The sequence below is a fragment of the Oncorhynchus tshawytscha genome, linkage group LG13 (assembly GCF_018296145.1).
Source record: "Oncorhynchus tshawytscha isolate Ot180627B linkage group LG13, Otsh_v2.0, whole genome shotgun sequence".
Taxonomy (NCBI): Eukaryota; Metazoa; Chordata; class Actinopteri; order Salmoniformes; family Salmonidae; genus Oncorhynchus; species Oncorhynchus tshawytscha.
In genome coordinates, this window is record NC_056441.1 from 32,686,640 (window position 1) to 32,700,317 (window position 13,678).

General features: G+C 42.0%; 1 protein-coding gene across 3 annotated transcripts in view; it reads right to left on the reverse strand.

Moving 5' to 3' along the window:
- LOC112232179 (semaphorin-4A) overlaps window positions 1–13,173 on the reverse strand; it is a 48,454-nt gene extending 35,281 nt beyond the window's left edge. For 2 of the 3 annotated variants that reach the window (XM_042295537.1, XM_042295535.1), the window contains exon 1: window positions 12,849–13,173. The gene's annotated coding sequence lies outside the window, so the exon portion shown is untranslated. The remainder of the gene's footprint in view (window positions 1–12,848) is intronic. The other variant, XM_042295536.1, reaches the window with a different exon arrangement.
- Window positions 13,174–13,678: the final 505 nt, after the last annotated feature.

Sequence of the window (13,678 nt, forward strand, 5' to 3'; positions counted from 1 at the left end):
CAGTTTTGCACATCGAGAGACTGACATTTTTTCCCATTCCTCCTTGCAAAACAGCTCGAGCTCAGTGAGGTTGGATGGAGAGCATTTGTGAACAGCAGTTTTCAGTTCTTTCCACAGATTCTCGATTGGATTCAGGTCTGGACTTTGACTTGGCCATTCTAACACCTGGATATGTTTATTTTTGAACCATTCCATTGTAGATTTTGCTTTATGTTTTGGATCATTGTCTTGTTGGAAGACAAATCTCCGTCCCAGTCTCAGGTCTTTTGCAGACTCCATCAGGTTTTCTTCCAGAATGGTCCTGTATTTGGCTCCATCCATCTTCCCATCAATTTTAACCATCTTCCCTGTCCCTGCTGAAGAAAAGCAGGCCCAAACCATGATGCTGCCACCACCATGTTTGACAGTGGGGATGGTGTGTTCAGGGTGATGAGCTGTGTTGCTTTTACGCCAAACATAACATTTTGCATTGTTGGCAAAAAGTTCAATTTTGGTTTCATCTGACCAGAGCACCTTCTTCCACATGTTTGGTGTGTCTCCCAGGTGGCTTGTGGCAAACTTTAAACGACACTTTTTATGGATATCTTTAAGAAATGGATTTCTTCTTGCCACTCTTCCATAAAGGCCAGATTTGTGCAATATACGACTGATTGTTGTCCTATGGACAGAGTCTCCCACCTCAGCTGTAGATCTCTGCAGTTCATCCAGAGTGATCATGGGCCTCTTGGCTGCATCTCTGATCAGTCTTCTCCTTGTATGAGCTGAAAGTTTAGAGGGACGGCCAGGTCTTGGTAGATTTGCAGTGGTCTGATACTCCTTCCATTTCAATATTATCGCTTGCACAGTGCTCCTTGGGATGTTTAAAGCTTGGGAAGTCTTTTTGTATCCAAATCCGGCTTTAAACTTCTTCACAACAGTATCTCGGACCTGCCTGGTGTGTTCCTTGTTCTTCATGATGCTCTCTGCGATTTTAACGGACCTCTGAGATTATCACAGTGCAGGTGCATTTATATGGAGACTTGATTACACATAGGTGGATTGTATTTATCATCATTAGTCATTTAGGTCAACATTGGATCATTCAGAGATCCTCACTGAACTTCTGGAGAGAGTTTGCTGCACTGAAAGTAAAGGGGCTGAATAATTTTGCACGCCCAATTTTTCAGTTTTTGATTTGTTAAAAAAGTTTGAAATATCCAATAAATGTCGTTCCACTTCATGATTGTGTCCCACTTGTTGTTGATTCTTCACAAAAAAATACAGTTTTATATCTTTATGTTTGAAGCCTGAAATGTGGCAAAAGGTCGCAAAGTTCAAGGGGGCCGAATACTTTCGCAAGGCACTGTATATTTGTAAACAGCTGGTGCACGATATCTAAGGAAGTCTCAAAGTTTTGCTCACCTGAGGTGGAGCATCTTATGATAAGCTGTAGACCACACTATCTACCTAGAGAGTTGTCATCTGTATTTTTCATAGCTGTCTATATACCACCACAGACCAATGCTGGCACTAAGATAGCACTCAATGAGCTGCATACCACCATAACCAAACAGGAAAACACTCGGAAGACACATTTCAGTTGAAGGCATTCAGGTTTACAACTGACTAGGTATCCCCCTTTCATCCAGAGGTGGCGGTCCTAGTGGCCAGGGACTTTAATGCAGGGAAACAAATCCGTTCTACCAAATTTCTACCAGCATGTTAAACATGCAACCAGAGAAAAAAGAAAAAAAAGACTCTAGACCACCTTTACAACACAGACGCATACAAAGCTCTCCCTCGTCCTCCATTTGGCAAATCTGACCATAATTATATCCTCCCGATTCCTGCTTGCAAGCAAAAATTAAAGCAGGAAGCACCACTGACTCAGGTCAATAAAAGAAAGTGGTCAGAGGAAGCAGATGCTAAGCTACAGGACTGTGTTGCTAGCACAGAATGGAATAGGTTCCTGGATTCGTCTGATGGCATTGAGGCATACACAGTCACTGGCTGCATCAATAAGTGCATCGATGACGTCATCCCCCCGGGGCCAAGCTTCCAGCCATCTCGGACCTCTATACCAGGCAGTGTCAGAGGAAGCCCCTAAAAATTGTCAAAGACTCCAGCCACCCTAGTCATAGACTGTCCTCCCTGCTACCGCATGGCAAGCATTACCGGGTGCCGTTTTTTTTACACTGCATTGTAGGTTAGGGGCTTGTAAGTAAGCATTTCATGCTAAGGTCTACCTACACCTGTTGTATTCGGCGCATGTGACAAATGAAAATTGGTTTGAATATATATATATATATACACACACACACACACACACACACACATACTGCTCAAAAAAATAAAGGGAACACTTAAACAACACAATGTAACTACAAGTCAATCACACTTCTGTGAAATCAAACTGTCCACTTAGGAAGCAACAGTGATTGACAATACATTTCAAATGCTGTTGTGCAAATGGAATAGACAACAGGTGGAAATTATAGGCAATTAGCAAGACACCCCCAATAAAGGAGTGGTTCTGCAGGTGGTGACCACAGACCACTTCTCAATTCCTATGCTTCCTGGCTGATGTTTTGGTCACTTTTGAATGCTGGCGGTGCTTTCACTCTAGTGGTAGCATGAGACGGAGTCTACAACCCACACAAGTGGCTCAGGTAGTGCAGCTCATCCAGGATGGCACATCAATGCGAGCTGTGGCAAGGTTTGCTGTGTCTGTCAGCGTAGTGTCCAGAGCATGGAGGCGCTACCAGGAGACAGGCCAGTACATCAGGAGACGTGGATGAGGCCGTAGGAGGTCAACAACCCAGCAGCAGGACCGCTACCTCTGCCTTTGTGCGAGGAGGAGCACTGCCAGAGCCCTGCAAAATGACCTCCAGCAGGCCACAAATGTGCATGCTCAAACGGTCAGAAACAGACTCCATGAGGGTGGTATGAGGGCCCGACGTCCACAGGTGGGGGTTGTGCTTACAGCCCAACACCGTGCAGGACATTTGGCATTTGCCAGAGAACACCAAGATAGGCAAATTCGCCACTGGCGCCCTGTGCTCTTCACAGATGAAAGCAGGTTCACACTGAGCACATGTGACAGTCTGGAGACGCCGTGGAGAACATTCTGCTGCCTGCAACATCCTCCAGCATGACCGGTTTGGCGATGGGTCAGTCCCCAGACCTGAATCCAATTGAGCATATCTGGGACCCCACAGACTGTCCAGGAGTTGGCGGATGCTTTAGTTTAGGTCCGGGAGGAGATCCCTCAGGAGACCATCCGCCACCTCATCAGGAGCAAACCCAGGCGTTGTAGGGAGGTCATACAGGCACGTGGAGGCCACACACACACACACACACTACTGAGCCTCATTTTGACTTGTTTTAAGGACATTACATCAAAGTTGGATCAGCCTGTAGTGTGGGTTTCCACTTTAATTTTGAGTGTGACTCCAAATCCAGACCTCCATGGGTTGATAAATTTGATTTCCATTGATAATTTGTGTGATTTTGTTGTCAGCACATTCAACTATGTAAAGAAAAAAGTATTTAATAAGAATATTTCATTCATTCAGATCTAGGATGTGTTATTTTAGCGTCCCTTTATTTTTTTGAGCAGTATAATATATATTATATATATATATTAGTTCATATCCCGAGCTGACAAGGTACAAATCTGTCAGTTAACCCACTGTTCCCACTGGCCATCATTGAAAATAAGAATTTGTTCTTAATTATTAATCAAGGTATTTGGGCTTCTCCAAGCTCTGATGCTAGTCATCAGTAGCCTACCAAACTTTCTGACTGCCTGGTACTCAACACTCTATTGTCCCTCTAAATCACTCTGACATAAATGCAAATGTTTTCAAAAATGTAATCAAATACTTCACGAGATCTCATGTTGCGCAACATTTCTATAGGCCATGCATTTCCGTGAGAAAACAGAGTGATGGCCTCTACTAAAAAGAGGATCCCATCAGCTAGGCCTAGTGTATTTATTTCTCAACTTTCCTAATATTAAGCACATTGGTTATATTTACAACCTGAGTATAGCCTACCTGGCTGGCATGAAAATGAACCACGGGAAAAGTGTCCTCCATTTGCTATATAAGTGTATAGGTCACATGTATTTTTTCCCCCGCTGCACCTGTATCGAGGTGCATGATAATAGTCCATTCTAAATCAAAACAAATTTCTCACACACGTGTATATTTATTATATGGTATATGTAAAGACAAGATTAAATCAAGAATAGTCTGATGGGTGACAATATTTGCCTATTGCCTGTGAATGATGTATTATCAATTGTGAATGATGCCCAGCATTAGAAACAATGCCCTTTTTTCTCTCGATTTGTCCAAATCATAGTCACACACCTCATGTAGCCTCACCCATAGGCTTATGTTTTAATAAGGTCTGTATCACAGCTAAAGTGGCCAAAAAAAATTAAGAATTATTAAAAATTAAAAATTAAGCACATTAGGCTCTACACACCTTGTAAAGCTGATTACCTGGCATACAGTACCAGTCAAAAGTTTGTAGTTTTTAAGGGGTTTTCTTTATCAGTGAAGACATCAAAAATATGAAATAACACACATGGAATCATGTAGTAGCCAGCAAAGTAGCCACCCTTTTCCTTGATGACAGCTTTGCATTCTCTTGGCATTCCCTCCCAGCTTTATGAGGAATGCTTTTCCTACAGTCTTGAAGGAGTTCCCACACATGCTGAGCACTGTTGGCTGATTTTCCTTCTCTGCGGTCCAACTCATCCCAAACCATCTCAATTTGGGTTGAGGTTGGGTAATTGTGGATGCTAGGTCATCTGATGCAGCACTCCATCACTCTCCTTCTTGGTCAAATAGCCCTTACACAGCTTGGGGGTGTGTTGGTTCATTGACCTGTTGAATAATAAATGATAGTCCCACTAAGTGCAAACCAGATGGGATGGACTATCGCTGCAGAATGCTGTGGTAGCCATGCTGGTTAAGTGTGCCTTGAATTCTAAATCAATCACAGACCGTGTCACCAGCAAAGCACCATCACACCACTACCTCCACACATGCGGCCTACAGCTTATCATGGGATACTCTACTTCGGGCGAGCAAAATCCAGAGACTTCCTAAGATTTGTCCAATGATTGTACGTTGGCAAGTAATTATTTTTATTTTATTTAACTAGGCAAGTCGGTTAACCTGTAGTGACATCCCATCCCGTGAACGGGACCGTTGTCATCTTCTGACACTAATTAGCATAACGCAACGGACATAAATCTTCCTAGAAAATATTCCTATTCATGAAAATCACAAGTGAAATATATTGGAACACAGCTTAGCCTTTTGTTAATGCCCTGTCATCTCAGATTTTCAAAATATGCTTTACAGCCAACGCTAGACGAGCATTTGTGTAAGTTTATCATAGCCTAGCATAGCATTATGCCTTGCTAGCAGCAGGCAACCTTGTCACGGAAATCAGAAAAACAATCAAATTAAATCGTTTACCTTTGAACTTCGGATGTTTTCACTCACGAGACTCACAAGTAGACAGTCAAAGTTCATTTTTTCCCCAAATATTATTTTTGTAGGCGAAATAGCTCCATTTGTTCTTCACGTTTGGCTGAGAAATCGCCGGGTTTTGCGGTCACCCATATTCCAAATTTGCTCCATAATAATCGACAGAAACATGGCAAACGTTGTTTAGAATCCATCAAGGTGTTTTTCTAATATCTATTCGATAATATATCCGTCGGGACAATTCGTTTTTCACTAGGACTGATTTGGAGTAATGGCTACCTCTGTATTTTACGCAAGAATCTCTCTCGGGGCCACCATGTGACCACTTACGCAATGTGGCCACCTATGGCTATTCTTCAACAGAAATGCGTAAAACTACGTCACAATGCTGTAGACACCTTGGGGAATACGTAGAAAGCGTAAGCTCGTTGATGGTACATTCACAGCTGAATAGGGAGTCATTGGAACCCAGTGCTTTCAAAACCTGGGGCACTTCCAGATTGGATTTTTCTCAGGCTTTCGCCTGCAACACCAGTTCTGTTATACTCACAGACAATATCTTTACAGTTTTGGAAACAGTGTTTTCTATCCAAAGCTGTCACTTATATGCATATTCTAGCATCTTTTCCTGACAAAATATCCCATTTAAAAATGGGAACGTTTTTTTTCTCCAAAAATGAAAATACTGCCCCAACACCAAGAGGACAACCTCTTTGAACCAACCCATCCCGGATCCGGTATAATTGTCATCAGCAACGCTGAATAGCATAGCGCCACAGTCAAATAATATTACTAGAAAATATATCATGTTCATGAAATCACATGTGCAATATTGCAAAACACAGCGTAGCCTTTGGTTAATCCACCTGTCGTCTCAGATTTTGAAATTATGCTTTACAGCGAAAGCAATAAGCGTTTGTGTAAGTTTATCGATCGCTCGACAAAACAATAAGTACACTTAGCATCAGGTAACTTGGTCACGAAAATCAGAAAAGCAATCAAATTAATCGTTTACCTTTGATGATCTTTGGATGTTTTCACTCACAAGACTCCCAGTTAGACAACAAATGTTCCTTTTGTTCCATTTTAACTCCTAAACATATGTAGACTTGCCATGTTGAATATTTGACAACGGGAGTCAGGGTCTTGTCACGACCACCATGGGGCACTCTGTTCACAACGTTGACATAAGCAAACCTCTAACCCACACGGCACCATACACGCTATCTGCCCAGTACAGTTGAAACCGGTGAAGTGCACACTTCTAAAGAGTGCCAATGGCCATTGAAGGTGAACATTTGCCCACTGAAGTCGGTTACGACGCCAAACTGCAGTCAGGTCAAGACCCTGGTGAGAACAACAAGGACGCAAATGAGCTTCCCCAAGACAGTTTCTGACTGTTTGTGAAGAGGCCGGATGTAGAGGTCCTGGGCTAGCATGGTTACACGTGGTCTGCAGTTGAGGCCGCAGACCAGAGAAATTAACATTCAATTATCTGGAAACTGCTTTGTTGGACATTCCTGCAGTCAGCAAGCCAATTGCACGCTTCCTCAAAACTTGAGACATCTGTGGCATTGTGTTTTGTGGCAAAACTGGGATGTCTACAAATTTGTGCAAAAAAAAAATATGGAGAAATAAGCTTGTGCTAATGGAACATTTCTGGGATCTTTTTTTCAGCTCATGAAACCTGGGACCACCACTTTACACTTTACATGTTGCGTTTATACACACACACACACACACACACACACACACACACACACACACACATATATATACATACATACCTATCTACAAACATACAAAAATGTGGTCACCCATTCAAATTACTGGATTTGGCTACTTGGATTTGGCTACTTCAGCCAGACCTGTTGCTGACAGGTGTATAAAAATCAAGCACACCACCATGCAATCTCCATAGACAAACATTGACAGTAGAATGGCCTTACAGAAGTGGTAAAGTAAAAACCCAAACTCGTCTGTGCAACAATACCGGTATATAGTCAAATATGGTATACCACCCTGCCTTAAATATAATAACCATCATCTGATTTGGACCAAAGACGATTGGACCAATGCCACCCACAGGCACACCCAAATCATAGGGTAAGACTATGGCAAGATCCAGTTGTTCTGGGTGAGTTATAACTTTACAGGCAATATAATGCCCGCATAAAACCCTCATTCTGCAATTCTGAGAAGAGACAGTAGCAAGGCCCCTGACAGTAGCCAGAGCACCTTTAAAATGAAAGGGGGAGGTGGGCTTAAAGAAAACAATCCACTAATTCACAGAGTTAAATATTGTGAGAACATGTTTTTAAATTTTGTCTCTGGCTGGCTAGCTGGCTAGCACACAAACGTAGCTACACACATTAATATCAAAGTCAATATCAGCAAGTGAAGAACCTAGTTAGCTGTAAAAAAAAACAAAAAAACATATTGCCTAAACAAACTGCATTATCAATTTAGGAGTCTACAATCTCAATATGTTCAACCTGCAGATCGATGTGTCTCGCTGAGTGGAGTCTTTGCAATGGCACCATGCAACGTACCCATGGAGAATGATATAGAAAACTAGTGGCCAAAAGGCAGAATTAGCATGGGCAGCACCATTTTAATGTTGTCAAGTGGGTGGGACTTCTGACTCCTGTTGGAGTCATGTCCAACCAGGTCATCAGGAGGGTTCAGCCAATTGTGTGTGTGGGTTGGGGTTCAGCCAAAATGTACTCAACGTCGTTGCCCCTGCTGTCACAGACTCTATAAAATGGCACAGATACAAAGATGATTCCTCATATCGCTTTATGTATGCACCCTGGACTGAAGAGGCAGACAAATAGGAGAAATGTGATGGACCCTCTTAAATTACACATTTCTCAAGGTAGGAATATCGCAATTTTTTTAATCAACATCTCATTTGAGAGAAGACGACCTCCTGTGTTTTGACATTGGCCAGTATTGAAATCTGACATGTATGATAGACATTTTTGCGGTGTAAAGTAGTAATTCCTATTAACTTCCAGTGTTGTGAGAGTGGCTTTATGGCAATGCTGTGTCATACCGGACTCATTTCTGCCTGCTTGAACAGCAGTATCTCAGATGCACATGAAAACATGAAATGACCGCTGGAATCTATAGAACATCACTCAGAGATGCACAGACAATATATTTCAAAAGGAGAACGTTTTCTTTCATTTATAAGCAGAGGCAAAATTAATCTTCAAATACTTTTCATTTCACAGTACCATTCTAAATTTACAAGTTTACTTTTGTGCGTAAGTCTGAATTGGGGCTAGACAGAACTTTATCTTTAAATAAAAATACATTTTGTATGCAGCTTTCCCAAATCAGTCAAATGATAACGGTGCAAAACAGAGCCACCAAAACAAAGGGATGAGGTGAATAAGCAAAGCAAACAGAAGCAAAGCTTTTCTGTGTGAGAACGGCTTCATTAAGAATGAGAGTTGCGTCCACAGCAACAATCGTTCATATGGTTATAATGTAAAAATGCGCAGGTCAAAACCATCAAAGTCCTGGCCCGGTATAATCTGAGACAAAATTGGGGACTAGGGTTATATGAAAACGTCACTAGGACTCATTGTGGTAGGGGTAACCCCAGCTGCAAAGAAAGAGGAGAAGACAAGAAAGAGAAGACTCGTCTTTGTCCAAGCCAGGCTACAGATGTGACATCGAGAGAGTGGGACAGAGAGAGAAAGAGCAAGCGAGAGCGAGGCAAAAGACAGAGGCAAATCTCAGGCGAAAGCTTTGATCCCCCTAGGCCTGTGGGGTTGCCATGACTACAGCAGATCTGACCAGCCCGGAGCGTAGAGTGGCGAGGAGGAGCAGCTCCGCAGACCCTCATATCAATTTAGTTCATATCAATTAACTTGTGCCATTACTGGATTACTCATTAAACTAACAAGGTCCGCAACAAATATTTGGCGTTTAAAAAAGGTTAAGTGTACAATACTGTTTACATATCTGGCTGTGTTGGCAAAATCACTACAAATCCCATCGAGCCAAGCGGTAAGAGGCTACCCGTTGCCACAGTTCCAAAAACAGACAGAAACTTCCAGCTAACCTTACAACTATGTATCTCAAAACAGAACTTGGATTCGTGTTAAGGAGCAATGATAACCTTCGCCACCGTTGTCTTACACGACAGATACCCCAAACCAGTCATGACTATTTCAATAAATCATTTAAGTTTCTTTCCAGCAAATTTCTTGGTTACATGATTTTATAACTAGCAACAGAGTTTTGAAGTGTAAGGTGCAGTATTTATGACCTTTAGCAATGAAGGCGAAAATTTGCATAGTTCAGTTAGCCAGCCAGGGAAAACAAGCTTGGCACAGGATATAGCTGAGCGCACATGCCCACTAGGCTAATTAAGGACAGCGGTTATATTTTTTATGCCCTGATATCTGGAACTGGCTGCATAAGGTTTAAAAATGAACACATTAGATGACAGATTTATAAGATGAGCGAATTGATATACAATCCCAAAATCAGCTGTTACTGTCAATCAAACAAAGCTTCAAATTATGTTTAAATGAACCTGAAAACATTAAAGAAATGGCAACGTCACTTCCATACACAGCAGACTCCTCCTCCTCACCACTCTATTACCAGGTCTGACGAGGGGTTTGGGGTTTTAGTTGAGTGTGCGGGTATGCGTGCGTTCATGCGTGTGTCTAGCTGAGATTGAGTGTGTTTATCTGCATGTCTAATGGCGTGTATCGGTGTGCGTGTGCGGACATGAGCATGCACACATGCTGCACAACTGTTTTTCCATGAACAAGCCTATTAACTAGGATGCAATAGCACACCGCCACAACCCCCCACTAGAACCACTAGACACCTGCACTTCTACCCACCACGCACCTTTATCTGCTTTCACAGATTACTCACCGACTCATGATATGAAGATCTGAGGGAAAAGCCCCCATTTATGAACAATACTGTCAGACGAAAGGGTTGGAGAACTTCAGACTACCAGCCAGGCAATAAAGCATCAGCATGTCCAGAGGCTGAAGCTGACTTCAAATAAGATGATTGTGCTGTGCAGGCTTTGGTTTCAAGAGCTGTGGAGATCCTCCACCAATGACAGAAGGAGGCTTGAGCGATATACTGTTTTTTCCCCCAAAATACAGATGGTATGATTTTCAATACCGTAAAAAATATATATTTATTACACACACTATATATAAATATGTAGACACTTTCAAATGAGTGGATTCAGCTATTTCAGACACACCTGTTGATGAGTTATTTAAAACAGCCATGCAATCTCCATAGACAAACATTGGCAGTAGAATGGCCTTACTGAAGGGCTCATTGACTCAACGTGGCACCGTCAACTTTACAACAAATCTGTTTGTCAAATACAAATGCAGCATACAATGACATTCTAGACAATTCTGTGCTTCCAAACAAACGGTGTGGAAAAACTTGACTGGCCTGCACAGAGCCCTGACCTCAACCCCATCAAACACCTTTGGGATTAATCGGAACGCTGACTGCAAACCAGGCCTAATCACCCAACATCAGTGCACGACCTCACTAATGCTCGTGACTGAATGGAAGCAAGTCCCTGCAGCAATGTTCCAACATCTAATGGAAAGCCTTCCCAGAAGAGTGGAGGTTGTTATAGCAGCAAAGGGAGGGGACCAACTCCATATTAATGCCCATGATTTTGGAATGAGATGTTAGACGAGCAGGTGTCCACAAACTGTAGGTCATGTGGCATATATAAAATGTGTCACAAATTATATCCAGCGCAGGGCTCCAGCTATGCATTTGCTTTGCTAACTTGATAGTTACGAGGCTAGATGTCAAGATCAAGCTTCTTGGTTAGAGCAGAGACATTCAATCCCCTCATGCCTTTGTCTCTGTGTGTGTCCAATTTTTTGTTGTTTTGTGAAATAGCACCCCTTGTGCGCACATTCGGTAATACAGTATGTCCTGGTATGGTACAGAAGCGGTATAACTACGACAATCTGGATACCACCCAACCCTAGACAGAATAATTAGTTTGTGCGCCTCTGATGCACACTTCAACTATCTATCCAATTTTCCACCTGAGTGGGTAAGAGCAAGACAACCCTCCCTCTCCATCCCTTTGCCACAAAGACAACAGTCAGTCAATGACTTCTTTCATATTTGCAGCCAAGCATGGCTTTCCGTTGGCATTAGATCTGTCACAGAATAACAAAAATGCATTAAAATCACTTTGAAACACAAATGTAGCCATTTCATGGGTTAGCCTATATTGCATGGGTATTCTGCATTCTCCATCCACGAGCAGCAGTGACAATGGAATCAGGAGGTAGACTCACGTTTTAGAGCGCGTAGACAATCCTAACCTACATCTTTAAGATGTTATTGACCCAGTCAAATAAATAGATTTATATTTGTCACATGTGTCGAATACAACAGGTGTAGATCTTACAGTGAAATGCTCACTTACAAGCTTTTAACCAACAATACGTTTAAGAAAAATAAGTTAAGTAAAAAAATAGATGAGTAAAAAATATAATAAGTAGAGAGCAGCAGTAAAATAACAGAAGTGAGGCTATATACAGGGGGTACCGGTACAGAATCAATGTGCGGGGGCACAGGTTAATCGGCCTAACTGCTTGAAAATGAACAGACTAGCTAATGAGTGTTTTAGGTCTGATACGGTTGGTCATTATATCAACAACTGAAAAGTTTCACCAAGCTGTATGAGTTTGGTTGGCCAACTTCGCTGGGCAAACACAGACAGACAACCAAGTCAAAGGTTATGAACTAGTGAATATAGCTTATTTTTTCACTGCTGATATTATTCGACACCCACAAACATTGGATTCCAGAGTGAACGCTGCAACTGAATTTCATAACAGTAAAACAACAAAAGTACAAGACAAATGGAAAACAATCCCCACATTCCACTCCCAAAACATTCCACAGCGCGAGTCAGCCAGAGGAAAACACGTGTTTTCCAAAGTTCATCCCATAATTGTTGCTTTCTCTCGGTTTACAACACCCAGCGCGCAAAAGGCATTCAGAATCGTTTACAAAATACAGGCGTGTATTATAACAAATCTTGTTTTGTTCCGTTCCCATTCACAATGCAAATTCGACAAAACATATGAAGTCTACCACGAGAGTAACGTTATGCTGGCTGTAAAATGGGCCGTTTACAATCAAAACGCTCACTGAATGAAAAGCTGAACTAGCAACAATGTTCCGGCTAACAACGTTAAGTGGTTGTGCTGGTTCAAATGTACTAATTTAAAGTACATAGCTAGCCTATCTAACGTGCTCTACTGCAAATATTGAAAAAGGCTACTAAAAGTGCCTACTCGTCAGTGTTCTTACCTACATCTCAAAGGGCAGAGAACAAGGTATCTTCACGGAATGCGTTTATGAGTGTCTTCTCTCCGCGTTGTTCTATCCAGCGCACCCTTGAGTTCAGGTAGGCTGGATCGGATTGGTGTAGTAGTTTACGCCGCTCAGGTAGCAAGCTCTGCTCTCGCTTCCGAACGAAATAAGTCGTGCCCACAAAAGGAAACCGCTGACCGTAAACATTTGCTCTTGGAGCTCCCAGTGGAAAAAACGCCTGTCTGCCTGGCCTACCTCCTCCCATATAATTGTATGGCCCCCGCTCAGCAAAGTGAACACACGGTTGATCAACAGATTACCGTAGACTATCTCTCTTGATCAACAGGCGCCACCTATAGGAGGAAACCGGTAAGACTATAACCAAAGATTGTATTATCCTCTGCTGCTGATAACACAATATTATAGGTTAAAATCCAGATCAAATCCACTATGTTGCTTGTGGTCACATCATTACATTTTCCCTTCATTACAATTAATGTTAACACATTTTTCTCAATGCCTTTGTCAATTTTAAAGCCCATTCTGGCTTTTACTAGTATCATCCACTACTAACTTCAGCAGAGCATTCTGGCAGACATATTACTTGACACTCTGTTTGTTCCACATATCCAGGTTTTTGGAAATAACAATGCTGATTATAATAGGTCTACTGTAGTATATATATATAAGCAATATGGCACGGGGGGGTGTGGTATATTATTATTATACCTTTATTTCAACAAGGAACATAGACTGAGACCAAGGTCTCTTTTTTTTATCACAGATAATACAAAAAACTAAACAAAAATACAGCAACATATTTCATT